The sequence below is a fragment of the Camelus bactrianus genome, chromosome 1 (genome assembly GCF_048773025.1).
Source record: "Camelus bactrianus isolate YW-2024 breed Bactrian camel chromosome 1, ASM4877302v1, whole genome shotgun sequence".
Lineage (NCBI taxonomy): Eukaryota > Metazoa > Chordata > Mammalia > Artiodactyla > Camelidae > Camelus > Camelus bactrianus.
The window spans coordinates 26483860-26505944 of record NC_133539.1 but is presented as its reverse complement, the minus strand read 5'-3'; the positions used below and the strand labels follow the sequence as shown (position 1 = coordinate 26505944).

At 40.3% G+C, this 22085-nt stretch overlaps 1 long non-coding RNA gene across 6 annotated transcripts in view; it reads left to right on the top strand.

Annotated features, from left to right (window-relative positions):
• LOC105073195 (uncharacterized) overlaps positions 1–22085 on the top strand; it is a 731725-nt gene that overhangs the window by 676561 nt on the left and 33079 nt on the right. For 2 of the 6 annotated variants that reach the window (XR_012506239.1, XR_835673.3), the window contains 2 exons: positions 9710–9788; positions 11127–20973. The exons of 1 other annotated variant lie outside the window; for it this stretch is intronic. This is a non-coding gene — a long non-coding RNA (uncharacterized LOC105073195). Of the gene's footprint in view, positions 1–9709; positions 9789–11126; positions 20974–22085 lie in introns of those variants that run through there. 3 more of the 6 variants (XR_012506242.1, XR_006726910.2, XR_012506241.1) reach the window with 3 other exon arrangements.

Genomic DNA, 22085 nt, shown 5'->3' with positions numbered 1-22085 from the left:
TACATAGCAAGTCATATCTTATAATTATTATTGTTTTTTAGTGGAAGCCATATCTTAAGATGGTGGCATTGGAAGAAAAATAATAATTAAGAAAAGCTATAAAATGATTGTTAGGAATCTTTCTGGAAAGCATGACTTAAAAGTTTTATTCTTAACATTTACATGTTTGGTTTTTTTTTAGCTTAATGCTATTGAACAGGAATATATATGATGACAGGAATGGGAATAATTCAGTAACGTCATTTCTGAGATAATATACCTAAGGTCTGCTGATATGAGTAACAGGGGTGTTGCAGCGCTAATACCATCCTTAAGTACCATTGTTAGTTATGCCATTGTTTAAATCACTTAGGATTTTGTAATTTACACATGCTGGGAGGCCTTAAAACTAAGTGCACATTATAAATCAAAGGAATAATAATAATAGCCTTAGACATTATCAGCAAATAAAATATGACTACTAAATTATTGTAGTGACTTTTCAAGTAATATTTAAATATTTATTATTTTGCTCTCCTTTTTAAACATTTGTTTTAACCCAGTATTTCAAATTATTCACTCTGGCTTAATGCAGTCAATAAAAATTTTGCAGAATATTGCCATCCAACGGAGGAGTGATTTAAAGGAGATCACTTCTATCAACCTGACTATTTTTCAGTCCAAATATTGCACTGGGTACAAACACGTAAAACATCACTTTCTCAGATGACTATGGTGACAGTTTTCTGAGCCCCGCTCAGCAAGTCCTCAGCATGATTGAACCCCTTCATCATCACCTTAAATTTGTTTACACAATTTCATTTTCTTATCAGCCAATTCAACACAGTCCCTCAGCCTTAGAACAGAAGCTTCTATTGTACTCTCTACCTTTATCGACCTCCAGCAAGCATCCTCCACCTAAACATTCTTGAAAATTAACTTTAAATCTTTGCCTAAGGGGATTTTTTTTTCCGCCTTCCAATTTTCCACTTCTGTGGTCTTCTCTGTGCTTCAACATATTCAGAAATGTGTGCAGTTGATAGGAACACATTTGGAAAGGCGCTGCCAAGAAGCACCCCTCTCCTCTGCTGTTTCCAGGTGGCCGCTCCGGTTTCATGCAGTGTGTGGTCTGTGCTGGTGGTGTCTGCCTAACGAGGCAATGGCAGCTCGCTAATGTTTTAGATATTTTAGTGGAATCCGACATCTAGTCTGTCCTTTTTTTTTTTTTTTAACTCGGAGACAGATTGCCAGGGAAATGAAATTTAAATAACAGTCACAAAAACTCTCCAACGTAGATGACATAAAAGGCACTTACTAAAGTAAATCATATCTTGGCAACTTAATGTCTTGCAGTAATGAGAAAATTTGAAGTCATTCCTGGGAACAATAGATCATACAGCTCCATCCTTAACAGGAGCTTAAGATAAAATGGAAAAAAATGCAATAGCCATTAATATAGGAAACAGCTATGAAAATAAAACTTGCAAGAGGATACACTAAATCAAAGATTTAAGTAGCTTAAAAATAGTGCTGCTAAAAAACGGGAAGCAATTTTAGGCAGAGCAAAAAGCGTTTCAAATTACAGGTTAGCAGTCTCCAAACCCAACATCGTCCCAGGCAACGCCTCACGGCACTTGGTGCGCACGGTCGCTACGATATGTGCAGCTGAGCTGTAGGGAGAGAATTTGCAGAATTCTTCCTCTAGTGGGCCTCACCCTATATGAGTTATAGGTAGTTCAGTTTATTCATCACTGGTAGATTTAGAAAAGTGTTGATCGCATCTAGATAATTGATTTTATCACTTTACGAGGAGTGACTAGATTCAAAGACCTATTTATATGTAACGAACTCAAAAGGGACTAAATATTACAATTCAACACCAATGTATTCATTGTACCCAGGCACGTACAAGAGAGCAATAATTTTCCATTTTTCCCCTCGTATTACCAATGTAGAAGCTGTTCATGTAGAAAGACTTGGAGAATTCAGATAACTTGAAAATGGAAAATAAAATTCAACCACAGGTACACTCTTTTTTCCATTGGCCTACAAAAGAAAAGTCTAAACTCCTTGGCAGGATATAAAATAGCCTTTCAACATTTAACTTCTGGTTCCTGATCCAATCACCTAGCCAAACACAACCTTTCTCTCACTAATTGTTACTGAACCAAACTTGGGTCCGCTTTCCTGTGCACAGTAAAGTCAGTCTGCTGACACCGGGTTGTGATGAAGGGAAGTGCAGTGTTTATTGCAGGTGCCAGGCAAGGAGTCTAGGCAGCTAGTGCTCAAAAAGCCCAAACTCCTTGATGGCTTCTAGGGAAAGGTTTTTAAAGACAGGGTGAGGGAGGAGGTAGAAGGGTGTGCAATCAGCTCATGGGCCTTCTTCTGACTGGCTGTTGGTGAGGTAGTCCGGAGTCAACATCATCAACCTTCTGGTTCCAACCAGTCTGGGGTCTGGGGCTTGTGGGCAGAATACAGTTAGCTTCTTCCTCCTAGTGGGGGTTTCATTATCTGCAAAACAGCTCAAAGGATATGGCTCAGAATATTACCTATAGCCCTTGAGAAGGAACTAAATGTCCCTGACTTTGTTTAATGGCTACACTGCTTTCTTTTGTTTGGCTTGACTATTTTCTTTTGTTTCTGCACTTTCTCACTTCTCTGATTAAATTTATTCTTTGGAACTTGGGGAAGGCCTAGGAGTTTTTCTACAAACAAGAGGCAGGTGGAGGACACGGAGGGGTCTGTCCCAGGAAAGTCCCATAGAGTCCTGCTCGGTTAGATTATCTCCTACTTTTAATCCCAAAATACTGAATTGCCTGTAGATTGCAGAACCAGCCTTGCTTCTTTATACCTTTGTAGGCACTGTCCCCTCTGCCTAGGCCCCTCTTCTCTTGGGAATCTAATCAACTTTTATATCTTAAAACTCTCAGCTCAATTGCTGTATTCTCTGTGACATTGAACTTGACAGCTCCAGGCTGATACAGGTGCTACTGCTCCTTCTACTGCTCCTGGCACATACACCATTAAAGCAACTGTCTTATTTAGTCACAGCTGTTTACTTGACGTGTCCCTCTGCAGTAGGCGATAGTTCCTTGAGGGGTTAGGCAGTGTCTTATTTCTAACTTAACATCATTAACACAGAAGGAGATACGAGTACAGTTCTTTATAGAATCAAGTCCCTTGTCTCTGTTAGCCCATGAACTAAGCACCCAGACTCAGACTGATACACCAGGAAAGACTTCACTTCTGGTCCAAGTTTTCTCCATACAGACTCTACAGTGAGTAAGGGATGAGAGAGGCTTATAATCGCTGCTAGTTAACTGACCAGTTACTTCCTGAATGTGGCAGAACTTTTGTTCTCTTATTCTCGACTCCCAAGTATACTTGAGAGACTCCTTATTGTAAAAAAAAAAAAAAAAAAAAAAAAAACCTTTTTTAAAAATTTACCCATATCCCATTTATCCCAGTGTCCTGTAAAGAATGTTTCTCTCTCATTCCTGCTTTGGTGTCCTGCTCCCTTGTTTTAGACTGTATCCGTGGTTGAAAAGCTTTCCCTTTGGAAAAATCGTTGTTAAAATGAATTGAGAAATTTTGGATCTCTGAGAATAGAGAAAATATTGAAGGAGAGAATTGCAGTTTCAGCCTCAGGATCAAACATGTATCAATAATCATCAATAATCAGCCATTTACATCGTCCTGAGCAAACTTTTCGTAGCGTAACGACTGTGTTTTCAAGCAAGAGAGACATTTCTTTTTTCCTTTCTATCTCTGAGCTGCATTTTAAAGGCTGCATCTTTTTTTTTTTTTCAGTCTTGATTAATACCCAGAGGGAGAGGCTAAATTTTTTGCCCAAGAAGGTGGTAGTGATAAATTGGTGAAGAAAATACTTTCTCCTGCCACACTGCATCCCCAGAGTCTAGCAGGGTAATGACACATGTTACATATATATAATTATCTTTTCAATGAGCCAAAAGATTAGCAAACTAATGATGCTCCTAACCAAAGAGCTTTAGGTATATGATAAGGTCAGGGACCAGTTTGAAAAATGATTCTGGGAACCAGAAGTTGAGTAGAAACAGAATGCTGAGGCCACTTCTTTCAAAGCTTTGTTTAGAAAGAAATGGAGCAGCATTTGGAAGGGGAGATAAGGTCAGAAGTTACTGTATTTTCCTACAGTATCACACAGGGGACTGTATTCATACCTTATAATAGCCAATATTGAAGAAAAATACGAAATGTATGACTGAATAACTTTGCTGTACACCAGAAATTAACACAACATTTTAAACTGACTATACTTCAATTAAAAATTCTTTTTAATTAAAAAAGTAAAACATATAGAGAATCAACAGCTTTACAAAAATTACCATGGCTTCAATGTTTCATGCAATTTTTTCATTAACCTTAGATGGCCCTTTTAGCAATTACTATCTCTTGTAAGGAATCATTTATGTGGAAAAAATTAACGAACTTTTTTTAAAGAAATTACTTTATTTGATTGCTTTAATTCTTAATTTTCAAGATTGGAAAATGTAAACATATCAACGTAGTGAAGAAAAGGTCTCTTTGAGGGTGGAAAAGTTACAGGTCTGAAAAGAAAGGGCACATATTATGAAGCAATGTCCCCAAGAAAGATGAAAGGAGCAAACAAAGGGGTTTGCTTTACAAAAGAGGCCCCTGTCTTTAAATTGAAGGTGGGGTAGATGTGAAAATGGACACAGAGGCAGTAAAGTTTATCACAGAGAATCAGTAATTTAAAGAAATTCATATCTTAAAGCTTTTCTCAATTTAGAAATGTATGCGTTTTTATTTTGTTTGCCAACAGTTGAGTAAATCTTAACATTTCATGGCGAACTATCAGAGTAGTTCCATGTAAGTTTCCTCTTTTGTTTTATTTATTCATCAGTTTTATCCCTATTTCTACTTTCGTTCATCTACTCTGCCCCTATAGGCACTTATTCAAATGTCTGATACTGGTGATATTTATCTGTCCCCCAGTGCATTATTCTTAGCACGTGCAGGTGTAGATGGGGCTGAGGACTATGTCAGTGAACAAAATAGAAGAAAAGAATTATCCTGTCTTTGTGGATTTTCTATACTAATATGAGGAGAGGAAGCAGGAGAAAGAAAAATGAAAATAAATAGGTAAAGCAAATAGCTTAGATGCTCCTAAGTGTTAACAAGAAAAAAGAAATCAAGGAGTGAGAATAGGAAGTGGCCAGGAAAGGTGAGGTTGGGGTTCTGATCAAGGTCATCGGAGTCTCACAGAGAACGTGACATTTGAACAAATACTTCAAGTCAGATCATGTCTCTTCTCTGCTCAGATCCTTTAAAGAGCTTCCCACATCACCAGACAAAACTAAGGATCTTTAGAAATGCCTACAAAGCCCTGCACAGCTGCCCATCCTTCAGCTCTATAACCTCATCTGCCACTGCCCCTCACGCCCAAGGCCCCGAAACAGTGGGCTGAGTGCTGCTCCCAGAACAAGAACACGCCAGCCCTTCCCAGCCGACTCTCCTGCTCCTCCTCCAGCCAAACAGCTCCCCTACTTACCTCTTCCTGTTCTTTGCTTCATTGGCACTTTCCCAACAAGCCCTTCCCTGACTGCATTTAAATGAAGCAGCCACATGCCCTGAACAAAAGAGGTGACATTTGTGTCCAGCTCATTGTGGACAGGAGGAGATTTCCAAGAGATGCAAGATGCCCTCTGTACCCCACCTGAATGACCCATCCAGAGACCACAGCTTCCTGGCTTCCTCTCCAGCTCTCCGGCTATGAGGTCCTGCTACCTCTGGAAAAAAGGGAGTTCATAAAGCTACTAGAGCATCCAAAAAATAATTATATAAATAAATAAAACGCTAATGCATCCTCTATCCCATGTCTACAGTCTCTACAGCTCTTCCCTGCCAAACTTTACTCCATAAAATGTATCACTTCCTAAAATGCTATACAAATTGCTCCTTTTGCTTATTATCTGTCTCTCAACTACCTTCCTCCCACCCCCTTCCTCGACAGGCACACACACTAGAGGGTAGCCCCTGGGGGAGCGGGTGGGGAATAATTCTTTTCTGTTTTGTTTTTTTTTTCTTCTTTTTTAATAGAGGTACTGGAGATTGAACCCAGGACCTCCCACTCACTAAGCATGTGCTCTACCACTGAGCAACACCCCCGTACCCTTTCTGTTTTAGTCATGGATGTGTTTACTGGAAGCAAATATCAGAGGAAGAGCGTCCCTGGCTTGTTCAACAAACAGGAAAGAGGCCACTGTAGCTGGAACAGATGAACTCAGATAGGAAAGCAGGGCTGCAGGCAAACTGGGCTGGGTTGTGTTGTCTCCCCTCCCCCCATAGAATTTAGGCTTTGGCTGTGAGTGCTGTGCGATTCCTTGGAAGAATTTTAGTAAATTAACTGTAACAAGTCAAGGGCTCAGACTGGGAGACCAGTCAAGAGAGCAGTATAATAAGCCGGGGTAGCTTAGCTTCTTATAAAATGTTTAGTGTCATTCTGTGTTCATGCATTTTTAATTAGCACAAATTATTGTACCATTTGTCCCCTTCTCTTTTTTACTTTTCTTTTTTTCACTCAGCAGTACATTTCATGATGTAATCATGCTGATGGGTGAACAGCTAGTCAATTGTTTCTAATTGCTAAGTATTATTTCACTGTCTGTACCTTCTTTCCTAAGGTGAACTAGAAATAAGGTTAAGATTAGGATGTTTGTTGTTAGGGAAACCACATTAGAAGAATAAAGGTAAGAAACAATTTGCTAAAGAGAATGGGATCGTGTGAGCAAAACAGAAAAGCAATGGGTTCGTTTGAACAATGTTGGAATTTGCCAGATGGAGACAGTGAAGGAAGAAGGTTAGAGAACTGAAAGAATAAGCAAATGGCGAATGGACAGTGGTAATACAGTAACGATAACAATAACAGTACCACTAACAATAAGGTCGTTTTTCCTACTTTAAATACCCAAGACACAGGCTGGGGATTCACTTACATTCATTAAAATAAGGGGCTAATATACTTGGAGAACAAAGAGAAATCAAAGCATTTAATACTACATGGAAATCAGCAAAGCAATTTAGTGGAAATAATAGACAGAAAGAAAGGTATAGAAGCTGACGTTCAGAAGTACTGATACTTCAGTTTTCCAGAAGAGAAGACTGGCAAGGTCGTGACCAAGTGACTGTCTTTACAACTGGATGAGGAGCGAGGCAGTTAGAGAATCATGGGCGTGGCTGTTGAAATTCCTCAAGATGACAGTAGGAGTTGGGGTGGAAAATTCGGATGCTAGCGTGTAATGACTGGGGTTGTGGTGGGAGAGAGGCTGACAACCTCGTTCCCACTGATCTGTAAGGCAGGAAGGAATAAGAGGCCCATACAGAGGAGGACAGGAAAGACGCAGCACCACTGAAGGTGAGCCAGGCTGAAGGCGAGCCAGGCTGAAGGGGACGCAGAGCAGGAAATCACGTGGAGACGCCAAGTTACAAGGCAGTTTGTTGTCAGCAGGACAAGGGGTTCCAAACTGCACAATCACAAGATCTAAAGGAAGATAATGGAAGAAAACACAGAACCATAGAGTGGACAGAGAAGGGAAGAAATAGCTCATAAAATGGGCTTGCATTTAGGCAGCGACGTATCATAGTTCTAAATAAAATAATGGCAAAATTCCCCCAGTTGATTAAATAATTAATTTGGAGCAAAATCTATTCAATTAGACAAGTGCTTCGGCCTCTAAATCCAACCCATGTAGCAGAAGTGCCTTCATGGTGGGGGGAGGAGAGTCTGTCTCACCCAGCATTGCAGACATTCTCACCCATCCTCCCACAGACATGTGCACATATACAAAATAAAATTAAAATGAAAACTATTAATGTATCATGTTGTCTATTGGATCAGTTGGTAAAAATATAACAAGGTATCATTCCAATAACTGCATTAAATGGCCTCTCATTCTCTTTCCCCTTCCTGAAGCAAATAATAAATAAATTAATCAATCTGCTTCTGATATTGAGTAATTTTAACTTTAAAAATTTTTTCTAGTTGGTCCTTTGGCTGACAATTTTTAAAGTGGCTTTTTCTTTTTTACCTTCATACTATTTGGTACACACACAAACCATTAACAGGTCTGAATTTTAAATAAATACACAAAATGTATTTTCTCACCTCAAGTTTTGCACATCGTTCTAAAAATAAAATATGAGAAACTAGAGCAGTTTCTATTTTGGGAAATCACAGTATGTTTAAAATTCAAATGATAGGGTTTGTTTTTAAAAGTTAGAAAAGCTCCATACTAATTATTTGACTTCTGAATGTGCCAACTGCTTTGCAGTCCTGAGCACAGACATTACAAACCTCCCACTAGGACTGAGAGTGACTGGATTATGTCCACAGAGGAAGGCCTCAGTCTCTATTTTTTTAAGTCCTAGAAGAGAACATGGTCACGGGTAACTTCTTCTAAGATGTGAAATCACTCCCATGTCCAGAGAATTGCCAGGTAGAATTGTTTATTAACAAAAGAGTTCCACAGTTTAGAGACCCAAGCCAAAGAGCTGGGCACCAGCATGACCTCGGTCCTCTCACTTCTTGGACAGCACTGGGAGCTAAGGACAGGGGACAGGGATGAAATGAACATAGAGTTGCCCCGAAGGAATTCATAGTCCACTGAGGGAGACGGATGCAGAAGTAAATACTTTACAATAATTAATAAATGCAACTCCTTTGTGTGGCTGAATTGCCTGGAAGAGCAGGAAAGACTGTCGATTAATAGAAAGAAATCAGCCTTATTAATCACTTGTGAACAAAAACAAAGTCAAGGATATGATGCCAAACCTTTCTTTGCTTCCTCTAACCAGAAAATATTCCATCCCTTTAGGATCCTTTTCAGGTGGCCGACAGGAGTGTCTTCTCTCCCTGGCTGTCCTCTCCCCCTTTTCTTTCTGCCTGCATTTTTCTGGGTCTTGTCAAACTTTCTTTATCTTTCTGCAAGTTACTAGGGCCAGTCTGGGAGGATGGTGCTAGATCCTTACTGGCCTTCATACAAGGAAGCTGTGGTCCTTCAGATTGTCCAGCAGGGAAAAGCTACAACATAAATCTTTAGTAGCATATTTCTGCACCAAGACTCCCCATACTCTCCCGTGAAGTTCATACACAATTGTTCCAGCATTAATGGGCAAAGTCCGGCAACATGAAAAAATGAACATGCTTGTGGATTCTGCAGTCAGACTGCCTGAGTTTGAAACATGACTCTGACAATGTTGGTTGAGGATTAAATTAATTGATAATATGTGTTAGAAGCAAGTGTTGCTGATGGACGCAACCGGTGTTCCAGGTTCTTGTCCCGTCCCAGAAAGAATTCAGAGACAAGACGTCTCTGGTGGTTAAAAAGGTAAAGTGAGGATTTATTAGAGAATGGATAGTACACTCTCAGGGGAGAGCGGGCAGGCTCAGTGAGCGGCTGCCCTGAGTTTCTTTGGCAAGTTAGTTAGCTACATAGGGTGTAAAAATGGATGGGCAGAATATTCATTGGGGAGGGAAGGGTTTGGGGTCGTATTCCCTGATTATCATCCCAACTCCACCTTCCCAAAGGGAGGAGGGATTTTTGTCCTTATTTAGTCTGGATAGGAAGTGTCATGGCGTCGGTGCATGATGGGTACTTCTGATCTGCAAGGCTAATTTGCCCAATTCCTGCCATTTGGTCTGTGTCCTCCTTTCTCTGCTCATATCTAGCTATCTGCCTGCTCTAACACAAGGACAAAATGAAAAGCAAACAGTGGAAGGGGAACTGTCAACCTCCTGCCCTAGAAAGGTAAGTCAGTAACTCTGGAAACCCAGTGGGTCGGCACGCTGGCTTTGGTGCTGCTCCCCTGTCCTGGTGCCTGTGCTCCCAGATCCAGTTTTGTCTGGGAGAAAGGCCTGCTCTCGTGGGCTCAGAAAGATGCCCCCAGGACTGACGCCGCAAGAAATTTGCCCTGACAGACTGGTACAGCCTTCTCCGGTCGTGTCAAGGTGAAGAACTAGCTCTCTTTCTCTCTCCAACCCCGTTTTCCTCTCCAGGTGGGTAGGTCCTTTTCCCATGACGGAGTTTGACAGGTTCTGAGAGCCCAGGAGTGCGGCCTCTGAAGGCTCACCCCTGCATTGTGCTGGAATTTCCTATTGCTTTTCTTGTGTCTCTGACGCTAGTAGGTGGAGGCTTTGCTTGACCATTTTGCCAGCTGAGGTTGAATCAACCAACTTCTATTTCAGTTCTGTGGACCTCAGGGAGTATTCCCGTGTGTCCCTGTGCGTGTGTGTGGTTTCCTCATCCAGGGATGTTTAACAGAACCATCACACTCCCGGCCACGAGAATCTAAGGACCCGCGTCATCACTGCTGGTGCAGCGCCACTGGGTTTACCCATTTAATGGGAGAACATTTCCATTAACCTAGTATTGTAACGGAGCAGGACCCTGAGGGGACTTCCAGGCACAGACCCCTCCCCCATGTCCTCTTCTGCAGCCCCTCTCTGAAGTACCAGATAATAGCATCTCATGCATATTTCCTGGGTTTTTCAGATGTTAAAACCACCACCAAAGGGAAGAACTTAACTACTTGATGATGGTGAGCACTTGGCCCCACACCTTCTGACGCCTAAGGGTCGATAGTGTTGACCACCCTGTTCCCTTAACATCAACCAGTCAGAATTGTGCATAAACTGATCAATTCATCTGGACCCCCACCCCCAACTGGCCTTTAAACATGCTTTGCTGAAAGTTCAGGGTTTTCTTGGGCATAACCCACCTGGTCCTCCTTGCTGGGCCCTACAGTAAACCTTTCTCTGCTCCAAACTCTAATGTTTGTGTTTGTTTGGTCTCAGGCTCGGTCGGGCACATGAACTCGAGTTCAGTAACAGTAAGAGGGATGGTATGGAAGCAGGGCTGTGTTGTCTGTACCACCTCCTTTGGCTGGGTGAATGTTTCCAGAATTAGGACCCCATTCTCATTCTTTTGAAAACTCTTATTTATTTTTTTAAATCTTTCAGAAGTTTTGGAGTTCTCATTTGATTATTGCCTCCTTAAGGTAAGACAGTCACAATGCAGCCCTTAGCTGACTGCAACAGGTCCTACAAAAAACTGTGACGAGGCACTTTTTTTCTTTTTTACTTACAGTCTATAGGAAAATATCACAAAGGGAGCTTCTCCTCCAGAGCAGCATGCATGTACAAGGCCACAGGGAGAACAGTGGAGAAAATTTTCCTTCTGGAAAAGAATACTGTTTATCGTCCTAGAAACCAAGATTTTAAAGAAATCAATCTCTAACGCCTTCTTGCACGAAAGAAATAGCAGCAGAACATCTTCGAAAGAACTTAATCTCAAACTAGTAGAAAATGGATTCAAATCTGTGTCTCCCATTTACTAGCTTCTCGTCTTGGAATTATTTACCGTCTCTGAGTCTTTGTTTTCTCTTCTATAAAATGGGCATGCTGATTTCTACTTCATATGATTTTTTGATATAATAAAATGGGAAAGCATATAAAGCAACTAACGAGTATGGTGATCATCATAATAAACAACAAAAACCCACTTATTCTTCACGATGCTGAATTACATATACAACTGTATGTAATTTCCAAGAGTCAGTGTGGAATTTCCTACAAATTAGAAAAATCAATTTAATTTGCTTCTCTGGAATATTTGAATAGAGCTTCTCTAAAGGAATCCAAAAATTTCTTCAAGAGCCGTATCTGAAGGAATTAGATGATTTATTTAGCATCTCAGCCTAGATTTCCATTCTCCAAAATGAAGAACCACAAAAGATTATGCTATTCCTGTAACTACACAGTTAGTACCCACTGAAAATGTTTGCACCGTACTCTATAATAAATGCATTTTTCTCTTAGTTGCAAAAGACTATCTCCAAGAGGTTGTATGTTTTTCCAGATCATGAAAGTGTCGAAGTCAGTAATTGATATTATTAAATATGTTTACTGCTGATGCTGTGACACAGCTGAAACGTGCTTGCTTTTCTATGCTGAAAATTGATGGGATATTGAATCTGATTTCCCCTCTACAGTGGATGTCAGCAAAACTTCAACATGTGAACCAAAGAAAGCAGAAACAGTTGATAAATGTTCTTCATGAATCAGTCTCAGAAATGAGAGCAAATCAAGTGCCTGTGGGAACCTGAGCCACAGTTTCAGGCAGAGTCTGTGCAAAAAGCGGCGGCTCAGAGCAGCTGAGGTTTATCTGCAGAATGAGGCAAAGCCTGTGGAGCCAGAGGAACTGGCTCTGAGCCTTACCCTCCGACCAGGGTTTGCTTGGGTCTTGGTCTGTGCTTTTGGCCGTTATCCTAGAAGGCACACATTTTGTCTGTTTTGGAAAGGTGACTTTTTCTTCCCCACTATACTGGAACAATGGTCAAGAATGCCAGAGAAAAATATTCAGGCACATTGACTAGAAAAACATCATTTTGTAAAATTCTGGCCAGAAAATGAATTTTCTGTTGGAAAAAATATAAAATGGACCATTTTTTACTTATACGCTGCATTGTATCTAATGCACTATTTAGGCAAACATTTATAAATTGATATCAAAATGTGAATTCCACTATGGCTAAGCCCAGGGTTTATTCTCTTCCCAAAGAAATAGGTGTGTCCAATGTTTTCTGTTTCATAATTTTGGTTTTCAGTCCATTGTGCATATTAGGTTATTTCCATGAAGCACACACATTTACATCCATATTTATAATATCACTAATGCGCTAGCAAAATAATGTACTCTCATATGCTTCATCTTATGTAAACTTTTAACAGCCTTGTGACCCGTGTAGTGTGGCATTTTAATCCCCATTTTACATATTAGGGCACTAAGACTCAGGGTAGGGAAATGGCTGGTTCAGTGTCTGATAGTTAGTAAGTATCTCAATGATGGCTCTGTCTCCTCTCTTCTGATTCTAAGCTGAGTGGTTTTTGTTTTATGGTTTAGTATATCAGAGCACCTTTCCTGCTTGCTTTGTATCCTTTATCAACATAACTCAAAATAGGTCCAACTACCCACATTTTCCCATCTATTATTTCGTTCATTAGACACGATTGATGTTAAGGTCTGCATGGCTCCCTGAGCAAGGGCGAGGAGTGTTAGACCTGGAAGATGTTAGTGCTGATGGCATTCCACCCCGTACCAGGTCTGCCAAAACCTTTGTTCCCCTGTACCTTCTATAAGCTTGGCAGACCTTCTTCATTGTTCCTATTCTAAGATTATCAGTGTGTCAATTTCCCACTTTACTTATGAGGTTAAGTGTCTGGATCCGTTGCAGACTTTTCAAGGAAGGTGTCGAACAAATCAACGGGATCACTGAGCATATGTTATAAATGGACTAACTACAAAGGAGTGGGCAGGGCTAAGAGAAAACAATTAAGAGGTAGGGCAGTATCTGGGAGTCACTGTCTCCGTAGGCCTGAAGGAGCCAGGAGAGGGAGCAGATCCTGGAACCCAGAGAGAACAGCTGGACGAACGGGCTGGGGTGGAATTGGCAAGAGTGGAGAAAGGAAAACAAAAACACCAAACTCACTTTCTTGTGAACTTCCTATATCATGCCACACGTCCCACTGTCTCAGACCAGAAGCCAGATAGTGTACTAGACCAGGTGTATCTGAAACAGAGCCTAAACGGACACATTCTTTGGGAGTGCAACCCTGCGGAAGCGGAGTTGAGGAAAGAGGGAGGGAAGCAATACAAGGAGAGCAAATATAACAACTCGCTTTACTGAGCTGGCCCCTTCTTCACCACAAGCAGATACCTTGGTTTCACAAAACAGCTCCAGAAAAGTGATAGGAAGTTGGGATGTCTCTCAAGTATTTGAAGGGCCCATTGGCTATTCATGGCCTTATGAAGTGTTGACTCCCTTGATCTTCTGGATCATGTTATTAACGGACACTGAGTGGTCCTGTGGTGTTTCCCACTCAGCAGCAATGAGGAAGCATCAGGGCACAAGGGGAAAAAATGTGAAGCAGGAGCCAAGGTTCTGCAGGGTCATGCCTGTGGGTGATCTGATCTGAAGGAATCCCCAGAACAGAGGCACTCTCGGCCAGAAGTGGCAGGAAAGCTGTAGCTCCACAAACTTCAAAACACTGTGAGCCCTGCTGGGGCTGCATCAGTCAGAGAGCAGACCAGGTGATGGTGCAGATCTAAGCACGCACAAACTCGGCGCGGAGCAGAGGACCAGAGTGCTTATAAAGGTCAGCCTCACAGGGCACAGAAAGAAGGCAGGAGCTGGTGGAGGAGAGAAGCGGGTCTGGCACAGCAAACAGAAAATGTGCATCGTGTATATACAAAATGGGAAGAAGCTTCTACAAAGTGGCCATGCTCTCTTTAGCAACACTACGTCTCCAAACTTTATTCTTTTCAGATTCCTAGATTCCTTTATATTCTTTTACATTCCTAAGGCAGGACAGAGTGCTCTAATGCTGTAGTCTGATGGCTTTGTGTGTAGTCTTAGAAAATTTTATTCTGTCCCTTATCCTGGTTTAATTTCATTCAAACTCCTATAAACCTGCATTTTCACTCATGGCTTCTCCTTACCATGCCAGGGAAACAAATGCCACATCTCTAGCCTTCCCCTTCCTGCAGAACTTACTTCTGGCCTCCTCATTTCAATCTCATCCCCAACTTGAAAGTCTTAGCAGTGTTAGGGATTTACACATTAATTTTTGTATTTAACTCTTTCTGATATACTGTATCATTATTGATATTTAACCCAATAATTTTTTTCTCTTTGGTAATAACAATAAATTTTAATTTTAATCACTAGTTAAAGAGAATAGCATCTCCCCTCCTCAATACTGTAAAAACTAACCTGATCTAGAAGTGCATTTGCATTTATTAATGTCAAACATCATCTAGTTATTCATAGTTGTGATTGGAACCACATGAAAAAAAGAAGAAGAAAAGGGTTTGACTGCCTCAGCTGTCTAAATTCGACTAAGAATTAATATTTGCAGGTGCTGGGAAATTTACTTAGACGGTTGATCCCAGGGCACACCTTGATCTACCCTTGAGGCATGGCATTAGGCCTCCAAGTCTATAACTCAGAAAGGAGTTCTTGTGCAGGTGCAAAAAGAATCCACGGATGAATTGCCAAGTGCCTAGTGTTGTACTTCTCCGATTCTGAAGACGATGTCATTGGTCTGGTTTGTGTTAACTTTTGATAAGATTTAATTAGAAATAAAGACTAGAAAAAGTATTATAGAAACAAAGAATTTTTTTAATCAGTAAGGTCTTAGAAAATCATAAATTATTCTGGTGTCTCCCCCCAACTTGTAGTTCCACCCTTGCCAAGTTGTATACATCAAGCTACCTTTGCAAAGTTGGTACATAAAATTCCATCCATATGATTTAATCTTCTGCTGTAGGCAGGAGGAGATAGAGTACGTAAATGTTTTTCACCAAAATGTTCTTTTTGTTTAAGTGATGGGAGAGTGAGGAGTGTCTGTAAATGAGGAGATTTCAAGAAGCTCAGTTCCTCCTTGTAATGTGGTGTGTGTGACAATCACCCTGGCAACAACCCTAATAGCTAAACACATAATAATAATTTCTTCACAGTAAGGAAATAAAATAAGCAGTTAACTCTGGAGCTAATATTATTTTGGAATAGTTTAAAGAGTATAATTTTGGAAGGGAAGAGCACATTTTTGTCAATTTCTTTCTCTTTTGACATTTAACTTAGAGGTTGGGGGTAGATGGTATAAATTACCAGGATCTGAGTTCTGGAACAGGGCCTAGACCCCAAATGTGTTGTATGTCTACCAAGCCCTCAGTTTTGTTTTGTTTCTTTGGCCATGCCATACATTCTGAGGCCTAAGATGGTTTGGGATTTTTTCTTTTTTATTATTTGTTTATTTCACTAGTATCAGGACCCGGTTTTTGGTTGTGCACTAAATCACGAATGTTGACCTATTTCAAATCCTTGTAAATAAAAATAGAGCTATTTTCATGCATCTCTACTTTAGAACTGCAGTTTTTCAAAGAGTGTTGTAGGGTGAACATTATTATTTCAATGAAAATTTTCTCAACACTACCCTAGTCTAGATTTCTTTTTTCTAAAGCCAGTAAATAAATTAAAAAAAAAAAAAAACTAAAATTCCTTCAAAAATACATTAACAGTGAGTTGGATTATACTGCTAGATGGATCCTTTAGGATAAAAACATAATATTTTAGATCTTCCTTGTTTTTATTGATAAAAAAATTAAGGCTTACTGATGCTAATTAAATAAGGCAAGAACACCATTAACAAATCAAGAAATTAGAATGGAACCAAGGTAATTTGCTTCTAAATCCAGTACCTTTCTTTTACTATTCCATTCTGGTGGACTCCTCCTGGATTATAAACCAGTGTTTTCAAAATATAGACCCCAGGTTCATCTGCATCTTCTATGATGCTTTTCAGGATGTAGCTTCGGATCCACCTCTTGATATTGATTCTGTAGACGTGAAATAAGGCACTAGCGTCTGCATTTGTAACAGCCACCCAGGGGATCTAACGCACACTGACATCTGAGAGCACCGCCAACCACGTGGTCGCCGTGCAGACACTTCATCAGTGCTGTCCACTGGCTTCCCGTACATCTCCATGAGAGCAGACCAAGAGTCCAACCAGAGGCTGATACTGAGCCTCTGACAGAAATAAATAAATAAACACACAAACAAACAAATAACGTATATGGTTTAATTGATTTAGTCTGGGAAGCAATAGATGGAATATAGGATTTGGTTAACACAAATTAGCTCTCATCCTGAGAACGTCATGCACTAAGTCAAAATCAAAACTGTCGCATCTTACTTCTTTGGAGATGCTGGCAACTAGCATTAAACAGGTTGAAACAGATGTATTTCTCTCTTGCCGGAAGCTGTACTCAGACAGCAATGGTCAGCTCCTCAAGGAATTTTCAGCCAGTGACACTTAATTATATCTAGCCCCAAATTCAGAATTGGTGACATTCTGGGAAAGGACTATTGACTAGCTGAGAAATGACAATGTTGAGGTTCAATATTAATCTTATGATCACCAGGAATAAACTAGTACCTATTTATTTGTGAAAGTTTTGATGCAGTTTTCAAGTGACAATGTTCAGCAAGCATTGGAACAACATTTTTCATGTCAGATTTTGATTTTGTTTTGGTTTTAAGAGAGTGCGGGGTGGAGAAGACGGAGGGGTGCTTCATATTGAAGTTTGATTGAAAACAACCAAGTGCCCGCATGAGTCTACACACAAGACGAGGCCTCAAGTTTTCTCATTTCAAGCCTGAGTAGTTTAGATCATCGGGAAGGCATGTGGGCTGCAAGGCCACAGATTCCAGTCAGTGTCAGTTGCCTTTGTACAGGAGACAATCAAGCAGCAAGGCACACTGTAATTTTTATTTTATGTTTCAAAGGGTTCTTTAAAAAGATTGTATTCTTCCCTCACATTTTCCTTGCCACAGCTGGTGGCTTCTTCCTAAATGGTATATTAGGGCCCATGAGCACTTGATGTCTGTCTTCTCTTACTTGACTGACATGATGTGTGTCAAAATGTAAACAGTCTAATGCAGAAAGCACATGAGTTCAAGGAGAAATTATAAAACTGTTTCTGAAGTGTCTCTGAAGGGCTGTGCTCTGAGAAATTTCAGCCTGTGACCTTCTAGCCTTCACTAATTCTAAGCTTGTGGATTTATAAGGTTGTGCTAATGGCCACGCTAATCTGTAGCCACTGGAAGGACCGAAGTGTTCTCTCTCCCCTACATGAATACAGAGCACTTTCTGCAGTGATTGGAAGCAGGTTATTCACAGCTTGCTAGAGTGAAATTACATTTAAGCCCATTTCAGGTTCTTTTGCTGGTTATTAAAGAACAGTGCATTTCATTTTTAGCACCTTGCTCTAATGAGAGTTCTGTTGTTAATGAAATCATTAGGCATCCGTAATGCTGTCTGCCTCTGTCCAATATACAATTGGATGTAGTCTTGGAATGTTAGAGATGGCAGGAGGCTAGAGTCATAGGACCGTTTAGTTAGGTAGGCATGCCTTCACCCCAGTTTTCAGATGTGGTGTTCTCTCTGTAAGTAAGTGTTAAGCAGCCACACATGACAACAGCTAAGCCTGTACTCACTCCTGTGATGCATCTGCAGAACCTCCTCCCCTCCCCCTCAACCCCAATGCCATGGAGCATCCTGCTTTGATGATGGAGGTGGAGAAGAATCTCACGCATCTTGGTGGAGGGAGTCAGACCCCCTTGGCAGGTCTTGTCTTAGAGTTTGCGATTCTTTCCCTCCTCTCTTACTTCCCATATTTACAGGGTGCCAGGTTTGTCCAGGTAGATTGCAAAGGATAGAAGTTTGGACCTGAGTAAGAAAATACTGCTCTCAATGAATTAACGACTAAAGAGTTGTAATTGTGCATCAATAACCTAAGGTAAATATTGAAGGAGATCTTGTGGGGATGGAAAGATGAGATTTCCTTGCAGGCTGATGAAGTACCGTTGCCTGCTTCTCCAGCCGGGCGAAGGATTTCTCCTCCCTCCTCTCTTGCATGTCTACAATACCTCACAGCTAAGGGTCTGGCGCAGAGTGGTCCTCCTCCCCCAGACGTACCATGGCATTTCACACCTCTTATCCTTTACGAGTTTCATTTTTCCAGAGAATATTACATAATGTAATGGACAAAATGACTCCGATCAAACATTCCCTTCACTGTTTCCCCACTCCTGGAAATACAAACACACCTCCCCAGACACACATCCCCACATTCTCTCAGTAACTCTCTTCTCTGTGGGACCATGATGTGTACACTGTGAGCACAATGTACACTAATCCAGTGTGCAGAAATATAGATCATTTTTTGACTTCATGATTCATTCTGGCTTTTTTTGAGTAAGTAATGTGATCATTCAAGCCCAGCTCAAAATACATGGCTGAATAGTTTTCCCAGCCCAAGGGACTGTCTTTTTGTGTCATCGTGCACTTTACAGAGGCACGTTCTTCCTTTCTAAGCTCCTGGTTTCTAAATGACACACCTAGGTATTCCTTCCATCAGGTGGGACCCACAGAATGGAGGCCACCCCGGTGACCCGGTCCACATCGCAAATCGAAACCTAAATCATCTGGCCTTCAGGGTAGAGGCCTCACTGTCAAGGAAACCTCACGTTCACCAATTACAATCCTCCACCTCAGCTTTAGTGAGCTTAACTTACCCTGGAAAATGGACCTGCTCACTTTATGAGGAAATCCCTGGCCTCCTAGCCAAACACGCCTTGTCTGCGTATTGCCGCTTCCAATGCTCTGTAAAATGTGCATCCTGAATCTCTTGGGAACAGAGCCCCACTGCTTGTAGAGTGCTCCACTCCCTCAGTGCATGGGTTGTCCTACCTTGAATACGGGACATCAAACTTGTTACTGAATTTTTTTATTTTTGTCACTTGATACTTGCCTCCTGTTGAAATATATGCACTTATTTCTGAATTTATTTTTATTTATACATTTGCATATGATTGTATGTCTGTAACTGAATAGGACTGGTTACATTAGAGCTTCAGTTAGTAAAAGAAAATAGTAATATATAGCTTCAAATGGAATATTGGAATCATCTCCACAGGTCACCTAAGTCACTACTGACTATTTCTCTTAAGTTGAGGCAATGCTGTTGATGGTTAATTTTGACCATTACATGTGAACTCTTTTTAATTTCACTCTAAACATGACCACCTCATTTCACAGTTCTGGGGAACTATTGTCAGCACTGATGGAAACCCAGAGGGCAGTGGTAGGAGCCGACATCAAGCAGTTGACTCATCATTTCATAGTGGATTTTTACATCATTACCTAATGCATGAATTTCAATGTCAACAGGAAGATAACAAAAATAATTCACATTTGTACAGCATTTTAAATGTTAAAACAAATATTAATTTATTTGATTCTCCCAACTTTATGAGATGATAAACTTGAGTGGCTGAAAAAATACTGTTAATAGATAAATCATTGATGTTTTTTCCATCAGCAGAAGCGAAAAGACCTCTTATATCAAAACATTCATTTGGCCTCAAAATGAGAAATCCTGGTATGTGAATTAGGTTTGATTCTTCATTTTTATTTGTTTGGTTTTTTTTGGTTTGATTCTTTAGAACTCTGAAGAAACAGCAGAGCCCAGCTACCTCAGATAGAGGCACCAACACCCCGAGACACCGTAGGCAGGGATAATTTCATGCCTATGTCCATGCCTAATTCTTGCTGGTCAGGAGTGGGGGTGGGGGGAGTATGAGTGATGGAAATCCACAGATAATCAACAAACTTCTTTTGCTCGAAGGGTTTGTGCTCTTTCCCCAAGGAGGCTTTTGCCGTGATCTCTACCTAGAAGGAAAAATTGGCTGCTCTTTCTTCTTCTTCAAGCCCCCTTCCCAGCGTGTAGGCATGAGGCTCCCCTCCAGGAGTGTGTGTAGCCTCACCACTGGAGGTCATCTTTTTTTCATCACCATCTGGAGGTCTTTTCCCAGGCACTTTAGTTGCTCCTCCACCTGATTACAATATCCCACTGATCCTGTTTTGCACTCTCTGCTTCTTAACAGGATCTCTCTTTGGTGTCCCAACACCATAAAGAAGTTAATAATGCATAATGAGCTTGGACATCAATAGTTTGAGCTGCAGTGGACTGAAATTACCCTTCTCTTTCATGGCACCAGGAAGGCAGAGTCTGATCATCGGTTCAGTGAATTCCCACGTCAAGACAGACATAGGTGGAAGTTTTGTGAACAGTAAGCACATGAGCACAGGGCACCGCCAATGCACCTTTCTTCCTCTTGCTATTCATCTGGAAAAATGATAGCTTTGCATCTGTGCTTGAAAAACCAGCAACTAATAGCCTGGAGAAACTACCTTTGTCTTGTAAAATGCACAATAAAATCTTTGCTGTTCCCACATAAATTCAGGTTGTCTTGCATTACCTTTGGTTTTGTGTTTCTTAATAAATTATGATTCAGAATTTATAGATGCTAACTACTGTATATAAAATAGATAAACAACAAGGTCCTACAGTACAGCACAGGAAACTATATTCAATACCTTGTAATGGCCTATAATGAAAAACTATGAATAGGGATATATATACATATATATAAATGAATCTTTATGCTGTACACCAGAAATTAACAAAGTACTGTAAATTAACTATACTTCAATAAACAAATATATAATTAATTTTTTTATTTCTGTTTTTTTTAATTGAAGTATAGTCAGTTTACAATGTTTCAGTTTCTGGCGTATGGCATAATGTTTCAATCATACATTGCACATACATATATCCCTTTTCATATTCATTTTCATTATAGGTTACTGTGAGATATTGAATACAGTTCCCTGTACTATACAGAAGAAACTTGTTTTTTTAATCTATTTTATACATAGTGGTTAGTATCTGCAAATCTCTAACTTACAATTTAAAAAAAATTTTTTTAACTTAAAAAATATATGATTAGCATGCCTAGACACATTTTCACACTGTTAAACACATCTATTTTCCTTAGATATATAAGAGAGTTATTGCTTAGGTATGTCAGGAGCCTCCAAAACATATTCCTTTTTTTATTTTAATACACTAACAGAAGGGAAAAGGGTGTCTGTTCTATGAATTGCTTCCTTGGAGAAGTAAAACACACACACAAAAGCTAGTATTTATTAAATGAATACATGAATAAACTAATCCTTTAAAACAACTCGGGTACATGGACAAAACATTTGATCTGGGGAAAGGACAAGAAGTAGGAGGCAATTTGGGATCAGCATTTGCTCCAATGAGTGTAATTATTGTGTAAATTGTGGCTCTTGACAAAAATCTCTGAGTCCTGTTGAGATGTTGTTAATGCCCCAGGAAGAAGCCTGCCTTCTCTAGCGTGATTGCTTACAAAGATGCTGCCGCCTCCTTCCTCCTTTTCCCACAGGAGATGGGCAATTTGCCAGTGTTTCATTTTCAAGTGCCATTGTTCACCTAGAGCTTTAGGAAAAGCTCCTGCTTTTTATTGTTAATCCAAATCTAAACGATGACCATTTGAAAAAAAAAATCTTGAAACATTTTACAACAAATTTATTAGGCACTGACATTTAACCA